A 15,757-nucleotide genomic window follows, 5' to 3' on the forward strand; every position below is an offset into this window, starting at 1 on the left:
CATGAGAGCCACTGTCAAGCTATTGACATTAAAGAAGCGCTTGTTGGGAGGCAACCCAATTTTATTTATCTAATTTTTATTTTATTTTATTGTTATTTTGTGTTTTATTAGGTACATGATCATGTGGAGTCACGAAAAAAAAATTAAAAACAGAATCAAAAAAATAGCAGAAGAAAAATCACACCCTGGAGGAAGCACAGGCTGGCGTTCAACACCAGTAAGGAGCATCTGGCTGGCGTTCAACGGCAGAACAGAGCATGAAACTGGCGCTGAACGCCAGAAACAAGCAACATCCTGGCGCTGAACGCCAGGAATGTGCCTAGAAGAAAAGCTGGTGCTGAACGCCAGTAACAAGCATGAAGCTGGCGTTCAACGCCAGAAACATGTTACATGTGGGCGTTGAACGCCCAGAATATGCACCACTCGGCGTTTAAACGCCAGAATGGTGTGCAAAGGTATTTTACATGCCTATTTGGTGCAGGGATGGAATTCCTTGACACCTCAGGATCTGTGGACCCCACAGGATCACCTCAGGATCTGTGGACCCCACAGGATCCCCACCTACTATATTCTCACCTTACCTCCTAATCCTAGTTTTACTCTTCCACATGTCACACTTCCCAAAAACCCTTCACCAATCACCTCAATCTCTCTTCCCAATTACCCCTTCACCACTCACATCCATCCACTCTTCCCCATAAACCCCACCTACCTTCAAAATTCAAAAACATTTTCCCACCCAATCCCACCCTATATGGCCGAAACTTCACTCTCCCCTCTCCCTATATATACCCTTCCATTCTACTTCATTTTCACACAACACAACCCCCTCTTTCATACCTTGACCGAACCTACACTTCCCCTTCTCCTCCAAATTCTCTTCTTCTTCTTCTTCTCTTCTTTCTTCTCTTGCTCGAGGGCGAGCAATATTTTAAGTTTAGTGTGGTAAAAGCATAAGCTTTTTGTTTTGCCATTACCATTAATGGCACCTAAGGCCGGAGAATCCTCTAGAAAAGGAAAAGGGAAGACAAAAGCTTCCACCTCCGAGTCATGGGAGATGGAAAGATTCATCTCCAAGAGCCATCAAGACCACTTCTATGATGTTGTGGCAAAGAAGAAGGTGATCCCTGAGGTCCCTTTCAAGCTCAAGAAAAATGAGTATCCGGAGATCCGACATGAAATCCGAAGAAGAGGTTGGGAAGTCCTAACCAACCCCATGCAACAAGTCGGAATCTTAATGGTTCAAGAGTTCTATGCCAATGCATGGATCACTAGGAACCATGATCAAAGTATGAACCCGAGTCCAAAGAATTATCTCACAATGGTTCGGGAGAAATACTTAGATTTTAGTCCAGAAAATGTGAGGTTGGCATTCCACTTGCCCATGATGCAAGGAGATGAACACCCCTACACTAGAAGGGTCAACTTTAATCAAAGGTTGGACCAAGTCTTTATGGACATATGTGTGGAAGGAGCTCAATGGAAGAGAGACTCCAAAGGCAAGCCAGTCCAACTAAGAAGACTGGACCTCAAGCCTGTGGCTAGAGGATGGTTGGAGTTCATTCAACGCTCCATCATTCCCACTAGCAACCGATCTGAAGTTATTGTGGATCGGGCCATCATGATTCATAGCATCATGATTGGAGAGGAAGTAGAAGTTCATGAAGTCATCTCCAATGAATTTTACAAAATAGCCGAAAAGTCCTCCACCATGGCAAGGCTAGCTTTTCCTCACCTTATTTGCCATCTATGTTACTCAGCTGGAGTTATCATAGAAGGAGACATCTCCATTGAAGAGAATAAGCCCATCACCAAGAAGAGGATGGAGCAAGCAAGAGAGACCCTCCACGGTTCTCAAGAGATGCATGAGGAAGCTCATCATCAAGAAATCCCTGAGATGCCTCAAGGGATGCACTTTCCTCCCAACAACTATTGGGAACAACTCAACATTTCCTTAGAAGATTTGAGCCACAATGTGGAACAATTAAGGGTGGAACATCATGAGCACTCCATCATTCTCCAAGAAATAAGAGAAGATCAAAGAGCAATGGGGGAGGAGCAACAAAGGCAAGGAAGGGACATAGAAGAGCTTAAGGACATTGTTGGTTCTTCAAGAAGAAGATGCCACTAAGGTGGATTCATTCCTTGTTCTTATTTCTTTTTGCTTTTCGTTTTTTATGTTGAGTTTATCTGTGTTCTGTGTCTCTACTTCATGATCATTAGTATGTAGTAACCATGTCTTAAAGCTATGAATAAAGTCCATGAATCATTCACCTCTCTTAAATGAAAAAAATGTTTTAATTCAAAAGAACAAGAAGTACATGAATTTCGAATTTATCCTTGAATTTAGTTTAATTATATTGATGTGGTGACAATACTTTTGTTTTCTGAATGAATGCTTGAACAGTGCATATGTCTTTTGATCTTGTTGTTTATGAATGTTAAAATTATTGGCTCTTGAAAGAATGATGAACAAAGAGAAATGTTATTGATGATCTAAAAGATCATGGAATTGATTCTTGAAGCAAGAAAAAGCAGTGAAAAAGCAAAAAGCTTGCGAAAAAAAAAAGAAAAAAATGGCGAAGAAAAATAGAAAAAGAAAAAGCAAGCAGAAAAAGTCAATAGCCCTTAAAAACAAAAGGCAAGGGTAAAAAGGATCCAAGGCTTTGAGCATCAATGGATAGGAGGGCCCAAGGAAATAAAATCCAGGCCTAAGTGGCTAAATCAAGCTGTCCCTAACCATGTGCTTGTGTCATGAAGGTCCAAGTGTAAAGCTTGAGGCTGAGTGGTTAAAGTCGTGATCCAAAGCTAAAGAGTGTGCTTAAGAGCTCTGGACACCTCTAACTGGGGACTTTAGCAAAGCTAAGTCACAATCTGAAAAGGTTCACCCAGTTATCTGTCTGTGGCATTTATGTATCCGGTGGTAATACTGGAAAACAAAGTGCTTAGGGCCACGGCCAAGACTCATAAGTAGCTGTGTTCAAGAATCAACATGCTTAACTAGGAAAGTCAATAACACTATCCGAAATTCTAAGTTCCTAGAGAAGCCAATCATTCTAAACTTCAAAGGAAAAAGTGAGATGCCAAAACTGTTCAGAAGCAAAAAGCTACAAGTCCCGCTCATCTAATTAGAATTAATATTCATTGATATTTTAGAATTTATAGTATATTCTCTTCTTTTTATCCTATTTGATTTTCAGTTGCTTGGGGACAAGCAACAATTTAAGTTTGGTGTTGTGATGAGCGGATAATTTATATGCTTTTTGGCATTGTTTTTAGGTAGTTTTTAGTAAGTTCAAGCTACTTTTAGGGATGTTTTCATCAGTTTTTATGTTAAATTCACATTTCTGGACTTTACTATGAGTTTGTATGTTTTTCTGTAATTTCAGGTAATTTCTGGCTGAAATTGAGGGACCTGAGCAAAACTCTGAAAAAGGCTGACAAAGGACAGCTGATGCTGTTGGAATCTGACCTCCCTGCACTCGAAATGGATTTTCTGGAGCTTCAGAACTCCAAATGGCGCGCTCTCAACGGCGTTGGAAAGTAGACATCCAGATCTTTCCAGCAATATATAATAGTTCATACTTTATTCGGAAATTCACGACGTAACTTGGCGTTAAACGCCAAGTACATGCTGCTGTCTGGAGTTAAACGCCAGAAACACGTCATGATCCGGAGTTGAACGCCCAAAACACGTTATAACTTGGAGTTGAACTCCAAGAAAAGCCTCAGCTCGTGGATAGATCAAGCTCAGCCCAAGCATACACCAAGTGGGCCCCGGAAGTGGATTTATGCATCAATTACTTACTCATGTAAACCCTAGTAGCTAGTCTAGTATATATAGGACATTTAACTATTGTATTAGACATCTTTTGACAGTTTAATCTCTTGACTGTTTAGTCTTTGATCATTCAGTCTTTTGATCATTCAGGGGGCTGGCCATTCGGCCATGCCTGAACCTTTCACTTATGTATTTTCAACGGTGGAGTTTCTGCACACCATAGATTAAGGGTGTGGAGCTCTGCTGTACCTCAAGTTTCAATACAATTACTATTACTTTTTATTCAATTCTCTTTTATTCTTATTCCAAGATATACGTTACACAACACTTTGATGAATGTGATGATCCGTGACACTCATCATCATTCTCACCTATGAACGCGCGTGATTGACAACCACTTCCGTTCTACTCTAGGCCGGGTGCATATCTCTTAGATTTCCCAATAGATCTTCGTGGTATAAGCTAGATAGATGGCGGCATTCATGGGGATCCGAAAAGTCTAACCTTGTCTGTGGTATTCCGAGTAGGATTCTGGTATTGAATGACTGTGACGAGCTTCAAACTCCTGAAGGCTGGACGTGATGACAAACGCAAAAGAATCAATGGATTCTATTCCAACCTGGTTGAGAACCGACAGATGATTAGCCGTGCTGTGACAGAGCATTTGGACCATTTTCACTGAGAGGATGGGATGTAGCTATCAACAAGGGTGATGCCTCCAGACGATTAGCCGTGCAGTGACAGCGCATAGGACCATTTTCCCGAGAGGATTAAAAGTAGCCATTGATGATGGTGATGCCCTACATACAGCTTGCCATGGAAAGGAGTAAGAAGAATTGGATGAAAGCAATAAGAAAGTAGAGATTCGAAAGGATTCTAGCATCTCCACACGCCTATCTGAAATTCCCACTATTAATTTACATAAGTATTTCTATCCCTTTTTATTTTCTATTTATTATTAATTATTCGAAAATCCATAAACCAATTTAATCTGCCTAACTGAGATTTACAAGGTGACCATAGCTTGCTTCATACCAACAACCTCTATGGGATCGACCCTTACTCATGTAAGGTATTACTTGGATGACCCAGTACACTTGCTGGTTAAGTTGAACGGAGTTGTGAAAAAAAGTGCTGAGTTAGTTTTTTTGGCACATGCCAAAGAGCCATTATTGTTGATCACAATTTCGTGCACCATCCTTGCTGTCCTCTGGCTCTAGTCTGTGTTTCTGGGCCGAAAACTGGGTCCAAACTCGGTCCAAAATCTCCCCAGCATTTTCTGCAAATTCTGCACGTGGCACATGTCACGTGTACGCATCAAGCACGCGTGCGCGTCAATGGTATTCTGTGCATTCACGCATATGCGTCAGGTACGCGTCTGCGTCTCTATGAAATGCATCAAGTTGCGCGTACGCGTCAGGTACGCGTGTGCGTCGATTCTCGCTGGCCAGCTCCTTGGTTTCTTGTGTTCCTTCCATTTTTGCAAGCTTCCTTTCCATCCTCTAAGCCATTCCTGCCCTATAAAGCTTGAAAATACTTAACACACGGATCACGGCATCGAATGGTATAAAAGGGAATTAAAAGTACACAATTTAAGGGCTTAGGAAGCAAGTTTTCAATCATAGAACAAAATTGGGAAGGATTTGTAAAACCATGTAGTTTGTATGAATAAGTGTGCAAAGAACTGATAAAAACCACTCAATTTAGCACAAGATAAACCATAAAATAGTGGTTTATCAGTAATACATTATCATCATCAAACACCAACATAATCATCATTCAACATAATCATAATTCATCAACATGTCACACATTCCCATCAACTTCATTACTCAACACAATCACCCTCCATAAGTCATCAAACATTTCAACGATTCACATTCATAATCAAACTCATCAATCATCAATCTTTCTATTAGGTTTACCAACTTTTTAACATACATGCATGCTTCAACCTATCTTATGGTCATCTAACCTTTGTTTTCACGAGACATTATATATTATTTACGAGAAATCGAAACCATACATTGGCCAATTCTTCCCCAAGCTCAAATCCACCACAATTCAAGATTCAAAGACTCTAATTCACATCCAAAGATTTCAACCACCAAAGGTCCAACAATCAAGCTCTCAACATCATCAATGTACTCCAAATCAACAATATTCAATCTAATCCCACAACATATCACAATAATCAATATTCAAGCTTACTAATTCGGTAATCAACAAATGGTATAAGGCTCTTACCTTCACCCACTGATCCTTGAGCAATACCCACAAGGAATCAAGGCTAGTAAACCCCTAAAACATGAAAATCATAAAGGAATTAAGTTTCTCAAACCCTAAACCCGAATTTCATACACCAGCAGAAATGGAGATAGGCAAACATGAGTTACTTACAATTTTGTTTAGATGAAATTGAAGAGCTCAACGAGTCCGACGCGTGGCCACAAACGGCTTGTCAATCGAAGCTTCGGATCAAAAGTTATGTTGGATTGAATTAAGAACCAACGATTTGGAATTATTTGCTTGTTCTTCCCCCTTGCTCCCAAATTTCAGCGTGTTTCATTAAGTGGGAGGGGAAGGAATGGCTGAAGCCATTAAATTCGAGTGTGTTGGGTTGGGCCTTGGGTCCAATATGGATTTGGTTCAACCGGTTTGGCTCGTTGACCCAATTTTAGGCCAAAATCTTTAAAATTAGTGTCAAATTTTTTTCTATTTCATTTAACTATGAAATTCCATTTTCTAATTTCTTTAATTAATTATTAATTTATTGGATAATTACTTATTAATTTTGCGAGTTTTACAAAGCCTGCCAAAGGTATTGAGAAGACCTTCTTTCTCTTCTCGCTTCTCCCCGAAGTCCTTGCTAGCTACAAGTAAGAACTTTAACTTTTGTATTATAACTATTGCTTATTTTTATGTGATTATATGTGTGTTATATCTCTAACTTGCTCATATTTGTAAAATTAGCAAAGTCATATTTACTAGTGTAGTCATATTTGTAAATTGATTATATTTTTTGCTCATTTTTTAATTGTGGATAATGAGATCAGAAAATGCATTGAATATTTGAACTTGATGAATCTTTTTTTTCATTTGCTAGAAATCTATCACAACTCATAATATTTTTGTTGAAGTTTGATTTGTGTTTCATAGTTTTTAAGATAAGTCTCTTTCTTTCTAATCTGGTTGTTGGTGATTAAATTATGTTCAAAGTTAAAAGAAATGTTAAGCAATTTTTTTTTTCAAAATTCAGACATAGTTTATGATAGGATGTAATGTCACTATTTCATCCATGTAGCAAAGCCTCGTTAGGAATGGGATATAGGGTAATTATTATTTTTATTGTTGCATTGCATAAGGTAAGAGGGCATGGATGTGTGTGCGGAAATTTGTGTGATGTATTATTATACACTGAGTTTGAACATCGAATTATAAAGGCCAACGCATTATGAGAACCAACGAATATCTGCCAATTTCTTCATGTGAGGTCTCAGCTTTTCATTCTTCAATTTTTGACTTGCATTTGATAAACTTATATTAGTAAGTGGAAAATAGTACTTTTATGATGGTGATTCTTTTTTCAAGTAATGCTGGCAGGTGTTAATGCTAGCCAGCTTTTGGATGTGGCATTAATCATCCCATGGTGAATGTGGCATGGAACAATTGAACAACTTGTCATATTCGTTGAGACATTGATCAAAGTTAGTTAGAAGGCCCTGAATTTGACATTTTTGAAGATGATGTGCTTGATCATGTGAACATTAATCATGATGAGAATGTATGTATAGATGTTAATGAGTTATGATAATGTTCTAATTGCTTAATGGCTGGTAATGATACTATTTTACTTATATTTTAGAATATGATAAGGATGCTTCACATGGTAGCAATGAAGTTGAAGATTGATTTGTGGCAAGCCAATAATTGGTAAGTTAGATAAAATCGATACAATAATGGTCAAGATGTATTTTTTCAACTTCATGTAATTTTTTTTATGAATTCACGTTTTTGCTATTGCATGATCAAGTACCTTTTATTCATGTAATTTTTGGAATCTTGGCTCCAAAGCTCTACTTATTAAGTATGCTACAAAGTATAATATACTTTAAAAAAAAAAGATAATAAGCATTATTAGGTCTTTGTCAGAGATGTTACCCTTTTTACATTTACAATTTACATATATACATATAAGAGCAATTCTTTGGTGCTTTTTTTACTCCAGTTAATTTTGGTTATTTTCTTTAGACTGAGATGTGTTTCTTTATTATAATCTTAGTTTTTGACTTTTTTATATTAGATGCAAATAATGCAATGGCAATTGAACCTGTTTTAATGACTAATGCTAGTTTTGGACTTTAATTTTCTATAAATATCCGCCATCAAACTCATTTGATCATGTAACCTTTCTAAATGTGTCTGCTATCATTTGATCTTAGGGTATTATGATTGGCTTACTTTTATATACACACTCAATCAGAATTCTAGTTTTGAAAATATAGTAATGGGCTTCTTTTTCTATTTGTTCTATTTTCTTACAGCACTAATGATGCAGTTCTGGAAGAAATAAAGAAAGACTACATGCTACAACATGGTGGGGAGAAAATTGCCAGAATGTAGCCTATTAAATATCAATGTAAATGTCAAAGATTGTTATATATGCTGTTAAGCTGATGCATGTTGCAAACCATTCCTGTGTTTGTAAATTATTATTTCAAATTTGTATTTAATTAGAATAAGAATGAAAGAAGTAAAGAACTCCCAAAATGATTTTTGATGATTGTTAAAGGAATTGAAGTCAAGAATTGAGGTTATTTGAGGGGAAATAGATAAATGGAGTGTTATTCATGTTGGTTCCTTTGTTTAAAGGTTTTCCAAATGCTTTTATGGCACTCCATGACTTGAATAATCCAAACAGAGCTATTGTCTCATACATTAACTTAAACAAATATGTTTTCTTGTTATTCATGTTTTTTACGTTAACTGCATCTTAAACTAAATTCACCATATTAGAAACACAAGATGATTGCTACTTTGAAATAAAATGTCATAGCTTAAGCATTATGATCCAGAAGACTAAACAAATCAAAGTTACTTTCGTAGGTAAAAATTATTTTCAACTTGATCCACTAATAAATAAACTATGCTTACAGATATTAAAAGGAGATCTAATATTTAGTCACAGAAGAATATTATATTTACAAAATTTTTTAGAACACAAAAGACAAACAGATCAAAACAAAATATTGGTTCATTTTCAAGTTTTTAATTAAAGTATCGGGGTAGGCAATTAATAAAAGAGATTCTCATTGTACAATCTTACGTATATCTACACAGTTCTTTACAACAACATATGCGAAAAATTATAATATCCTAAACTAGTATTAATGTACATCTACATAGTTTTTTACAAATAAATCATTTTTCCGTGTCCTCCATGTTCATAGGATGCCACATTTTAATGTGCCAACCATTCCATATGTTGTTTGCTCAAATTGCATTGACTATATGCCATTTCTGGTGATAAGTGTCCGATCTAACCCTTGTAATTCCCAAATTCACACAGCATGTCTCGTTGGCGACGTTGAATTCTAAATATACAACATAAAGCTGAGTAAGCTTCGATGTTTCAAGACCCAGAATAGTAAAACCTAGGAGTAAAAAAAAGATACTTTACCATAACTTTCATGATTCTTCAAAATATTCATGGAGCCCTCAAACAGGTCCGTTGTCACAGAATGTCGATGTTGTATTTGATATTATCAACAAATAGCATATACACTCTAAATTGGATAAGACCAAAATCAAGTGGATAAAGAGATATAAAAACACAATAAAGATAATAGCTTAATTAAGCATTAGGGACTTAGAAACTTCTAAAGTATATGAAATTAAAAATCTGACACAATTGTGTTGGAAAAAAATGATAATGGGATAGCAATTACAAATTAACTATTCATTAATTCTTCTATAGTAAGGTTAATCGCTTTAAGCATAGTGTTTTTAGTTGCAATTCCTTTTCTCTACAATAAACCAAGCATTTTGTGCTTAATCTTCATTTTGTGATATAGAAAAATAAAAAGATTAGTGTTACTCAACTCCACTCCCTTAAGTAGTTGATATCCTAACTAAACCACTCTTAGAACCAACTTTTGAGATCAGAATTTCAAAGCTAAAGCAAAAATCAATTTTAATTAGCAAAAGATATATCTAAGATTATGTTTGAGAAGCGATGTATAGAGTAATAACACAGTTAAGCAATTCTCATATATTTTGAGGCAAGGTAGTACAGTTTGTTATAAGCTACCATCGCTTATGTTGTTTATTGTTTCTATTCCTAATCCAATGTGAATTCTCTCGTACAAAACACCATGTATTGAATTTTGGCTCTTCAGAATCATTGCCCTACTTTTAAACAAAAGTTAAACTTCAAATAAGGAAAAAGTAGGAACTTTATTCAATTAAAAATTAAAATAGTTTCTACCAACCAAATTACAACAATCAAATTCAATCATTCAAACATAATCAAAGACTCCTAATCCATTTTAGTTTATTATAAAATGCTTTTGAAATTAAAACAACATTCAAGTAAAACTATTAAACTCATAAATAAATCCATTGCCAATGAAAATTGCACATTTGCGCACTTTTCAGAAGGCATATTCTGGCACACGAAGAACATTCAAATTCACATAAAATTTTCATAGAAAAGAAAATAAAGTAAAATAAAAATAAAAATAAAAAAGAACCTCAAAGGAGTAGTTTGCAGAGACAGAGGTAGAGGGAGAAGGACAGAGATCAAAGTCGCTGGTGAAGAATAGGAGAGGCGATAGAAAATAATAAAGTGGTGGACCTGAGTGTAACGGCAACAGTGGCAGTGTGTTGCAACGTTGAAGATAGCACGGTGCAGGGGAGAACGAGCAACCGCGCAGATAGAGACGATCAGAGAACGAGCATGGCGCAGGGAGGGGATTAGAAAGCGAGCTACCGTGGAGAGAAAGACACAAGAAATGAGCGATGTTGATAGGAAGGTGAGAGAGGGACAAAAATTCTAGCAGTGCTCTAGTCTCTTTAGTCTTTTCTTTGAAACTCAAGTTAAAAGAGATAAAAGGAATATGTAAAATAAAGAAATTAGAGGGATCAATATTTAATTATTGATTTTTTTGAAAGTAAAAAAAAAAAAAAACAGAATTTATTTTGTAAATATTTTAGCGATGGTTAATCATACTCCCGCATAAAAGTGAGAGTAAGGAATCCATGGCCTATTATTTAGAGTAAATATCTCTTCTGGTCGTTGATCATTTGTTAAAGGATAAAGCGTACTTTTACAATTTAAAATTTTTTTATTGGTCTTTAATCATCTAAGTAAATAATTTAAGCAGCTTTTATAACCGATTGTTAAACAGAGACTTTGTAAGACCCCATATTTTTAAAAATTAAATAATAATTTATTTTATAATTTATTCTATTTAATCAACATTATATTTTCGGAGATTTTTACATATAAATCGAATAATTTTCTAATTATAATTTGAAGTTCTAGTAATTGAGAAATAATGGAAATTTTATGTACTATATTTTGAATATTTAGTTTCGAACCTTATTTTATAAACAAAGAAAATTTTATTTATTTATCTATAATTTTGAATTGAGTAAAGTATCGTTTTTGTCCCCAATATTTGGTGTAAGTCCTAAAGTTGTCCCTAACGTTTCAATCGTCCTATTTAAATCCCTAACGTTTCAAAATTAACTCAATGTTGTCTTGCCATTAGGGATCCGTTAACAGAATTGACGGCGGGACAAAATTGAGAGGATTTTGAAATGTTAGGGAATTAAATAGGACAAAAATGTTAAGGACAAAAATGATACATAAAAATAAATTTAAATTTAAATTTATCTTTCAATAATATTAATTTTTTACTGTACATAGTATTCAATTATTTTCTAATTACATCTAAATAAATTACACTTAATCACATTACTTTAATTTTAAATAAAATTTATTTTTTTATAATTTTAAAGAATTTTGATACATTAGAGACAAAAGGTATAATTTATATTTTATTGTATATATATATTATTTTTTTCTTTTCTACAAGTTTATATACTAGTCATTCTACAAATATTTCATGATAACTAAAATTCTTTAAGAGTGAAATTATAAAAAAAGTTAATTTATTTAAAAGAAAAATAATATGATTAAGTGTAATTTACTTAGATGTACGTTAGGGACAAAAACGATACTTTACTCTTTTGAATTAGAAGTATTTAATTAAAAATAATTTGTAATTTGAAAAAAAATAAATAATATTCTTAATATTAATTATATTGATTAAATTTGGTTTTAAATTAATACTCTATCCTAACCTTAAATCCCCAATTTTAAACCTTAACTTCACTAACTTTAACCTCTCTCACCCTAATCACACATGAAACCCTCCTTCACACCTGTTCATCCCCAAATGAGCCATGTTCACTCCCACCATCACTCACCAATGCTATTCCTTACCCTTCTAACACTCAAGACATACCACACACCACACACCATACACAACCAATAAACAAGCATGCACACAGACACATACATAGAGGGAAAGAGGGATCCGAGAGAGTGAGGGAGCCGCAAGAGGAAGACGCGGAGGGAGGAGCTGCTTCCCGTTGCTGCCGTCAACTCGTGCCTCGTCGCGGCACGCCACTGCCACTGTCAAGGCTATTGTCGCCATCATCATCGTGGTGTGTGGGCTTCGCGCAGAGAGAAGAAACAGAACGTGATGGGAGAGGGAGGGGGACTATTCCCGCTACTGTCGCGCGCTTCGTCGCCACTGCTGAAGGCTGCGCCGCCATGCCTCTGGTCCTGGGTGGAGTCCACCGTCCGAGCTGCCACCAGAAGGATCCACCACCGTCAAACCCTAGCAATCACTGTCGGAGGAGCCATTGTCAGGTGAAACCCTAGCGGGCACAACTGCTGTACAAGCCACCAATTGGGAGAGCCGCTGTTGTGTGAGGGAAGATGAAAGTGACGAAGGTTCCTGGTGCCACCGTCGCGGTGGAAGAAACCTAGAGAGAGAAATGAACGAGGAGCTCCAAGAGAGGGAGCGTTGTTCCTCTGCTGTTTCTGCCCGGCATCCCTGCTACCAGAATTCTTGGGCGCCACCATCGTTCTTGGTGAGTTAATCGTGTCTAGCTACTATAATCACCACCTCTGAACCTTATTTGCTCTATAACAACCCTCTGTGTGCTTCTGATGTTCCTGGCTTCACTGTATTTGTTGGAATTGTCACAGCTGAGGCTTGTCATTCGAGAAGGCAAGCTGCTGCGTCCTCTTCTTTGTTCTGACAACAAATTCTCCATTCGTAACCCTGTAACACTTCTATTCATGCTCTGTTTGACACCCTGTTTCTGTGCTATGTTTTTATCTTAACTTTAATATTTGATATCTTCATTTTAGTATCGTTGTATTCTGATGGAACTATTGAAGTTGTGGTTGTTGTGAGCGGGATTAAAATTGGTGCTGTTGCCGCCATCTCGGTCACGTTGGAATTGCCGTTGCTGCTATGAATTTAAAGTAAGCAGATTTATCGTGGTTAATTCTTTCGGGTTCAGCTAATCGACGTAGGAGGTTTTATTTTGAAATTAACTGTTTAAAATTTTGAATGCCATGGAAATTTAGTGGGTATTTGCAAATAATTTATGATTACTTGGACTGACTGAATGATGAGTTTGAATTTAGGTTGTAATTGATATTGGTTTTCTGATTTTGATGGAGTTATTGAAATTTTGATTTTGTGAGATTATGATGAGTTGGTTGAGTTGTGGCTATGAAAGGTGATTAAATTAGTGTTATTGTTAAATTGTAATATGACGAGTTAATTATTGAAGAAATTGTCGTATTGATAATTGCTGAATGGAGTTGGATTTGAGTTTGGTTTGGAAAGTTATGAATCTGAGGGAGCCCGCATGGGTGGTGAAGTCCAATTTTTAAGAGGAGATTCTTCCCAATTTTATGTAAAAGTAACTGAAAACATGGTTTTATTTTGAAAATATTATTTATAAATTTATTTTGAAACATGATTTTATAGTGGAAAATATTTTATTTACATATTTACTCATATTGAGAAATGGGTTTTGTATTGAAAATTTGTTTTATTAGTAATAAATTGAGAATTAGAAAAGATTTTGACATTGGAACTAGTTGGATTTTCATATTTATAAATGTTTTGGATATTGGACTTGGCCTGCTGGTTTAGTAATCTGTGAGAATTGAAAATAGGTTTTTAGTACTGAATTTGATTCATTTGAATTATCAAAAATATTTTCTGAGAATTGGAAATGGTTTGGTTGGAATCTTGGAAGGGTGGCATAGTCCGAATTTTAGAGAAAATGCTGTCGAAATTTTTATAAAACTCCAAGACTTTGTTTAAGGCGTTATTTAAAAGCCAATCTGATTTATGAATATTGTTTGATTTTGAATTATTACGAAAAGAGTTATTTTCAATCCGATTTATTAAGAAAAGTATAATCTTTTAAATTCACTCTTTTGAGAAGAGATTTTGTTTTAAATTATGATATGAATTCGGTTTGTTAAGAAAAAGAAAGAATGAGAAAAGAGAACATGGCACGTGTGATTATGAAATGTTTAAAAGGTCACGAGAGGGTGACGGAAAGTAAATGGTTATGGTGCCGATGGGAAAATGTTAAGCTATGGGCTTTATATGTGAATGATTATGCGGGGACGTCCGTGTGTATGGAATGACTTCCAGGAGAAAGGGGCACAAGTACTTGCAGAGGTCATGTTTGACATACTTCAGCTGGAGAATCAGCACCTGCAAGTACTTGCAGAGGTCATGTTTGGCATACTTCAGCTAGAGAATCAGCGCCTGCACGAAGTAAAAATTTACAGAGGTTATACCGCTGGAATGCCTTATCTGACTTGTGAGTCGGATTACGTTGAGTGCCCATCGAAACAGACAAATGAGTTCATTACCTGCGCTAGGAATAGACATGCATCATATTGTTTACACATTTGTTTTGGTTGTGTTTGCTTGTTGTACTTTTCTGTGATTGTGTATGTGTTGTGTTTGTTTCTCTTTATGTGCTTTAGTTAGTATGTTTGTTGCGGGTTTCGGTGGCTACTGCTTACTGGGATTTTCTTAAATAATTTAACTTACTGAGAACTAATCAAAATCATTAAAGTGAGTTTTAAAGAGTTCTAAAGGTAATTTTTTAAAGTTGAAAAGTGATTATTTGCAACTTAATTCTTTTCTCTCACGGCATTCTCTGTCCCTACTGAGAACTTGCAAGGACGAAGTTCTCACCCCCTACAGATTTTTTTTGTTCAGTAATAGGTTCAGGAATCCTCGGCGGGAGGCCGCGACCGAACTACGAAGCTTAACATATACATATATTCCTACTTTCTGTATTTGGTTTAGTCATAGATTTTATTTTTCCCTCGCCATTAGTTGTTTTGATTTTTAGAGGGGCAGGACTTGTATTTGACAGTCTTTGAATATGTCTATATATAAAGCTATGTGAATATTTATACTTCTGTGGTTAAGTGATTTAAAATAAAGTTTTATTTCGATTTCTTGTTCAAAATTTCCGTTCGTACTCGCGAAGGCTCAATATTAAATAAAGATAATATAAAATATAAAGGTTTAAAGGTAAGTAATGTCTGAACTTTTAGTACGATCATGAGATGCTAAAAATTAGGGTGTTACAGACTTGCTAAAATATCAGATATGCATGTCATGTAAAAATGATTTTTAAACATAGAAAATAATAAACCCCTTAAAAAAATATGTTCTTTTCTCTAACTTATGTGCCTCTTTTCCCCTCTCCTCTCCACCTTCTTTACTCGCACTCCTCTCCACCATCCTTCCTTCTCACCATCTCAAGAACCGCAAAAGTAGTCAATTTGTCACCAGCCGTTATCAATTTATTAAAAAATAAATCTTGAATACTATATTAATTTTT

General features: G+C 35.6%; 1 long non-coding RNA gene across 1 annotated transcript; it reads left to right on the plus strand.

The window, feature by feature from the left end:
- Positions 1 to 12,202: 12,202 nt before the first annotated feature.
- Positions 12,203 to 15,327, plus strand: LOC130940281 (uncharacterized). Its single transcript, XR_009070265.1, has 3 exons — positions 12,203 to 12,949; positions 13,068 to 13,145; positions 13,233 to 15,327. It is a non-coding gene; the product is annotated as an uncharacterized LOC130940281 (long non-coding RNA).
- The last annotated feature ends 430 nt before the right edge of the window (positions 15,328 to 15,757 follow it).

This window comes from Arachis stenosperma, chromosome 1 (assembly GCF_014773155.1).
Source record: "Arachis stenosperma cultivar V10309 chromosome 1, arast.V10309.gnm1.PFL2, whole genome shotgun sequence".
Taxonomy (NCBI): domain Eukaryota; kingdom Viridiplantae; phylum Streptophyta; class Magnoliopsida; order Fabales; family Fabaceae; genus Arachis; species Arachis stenosperma.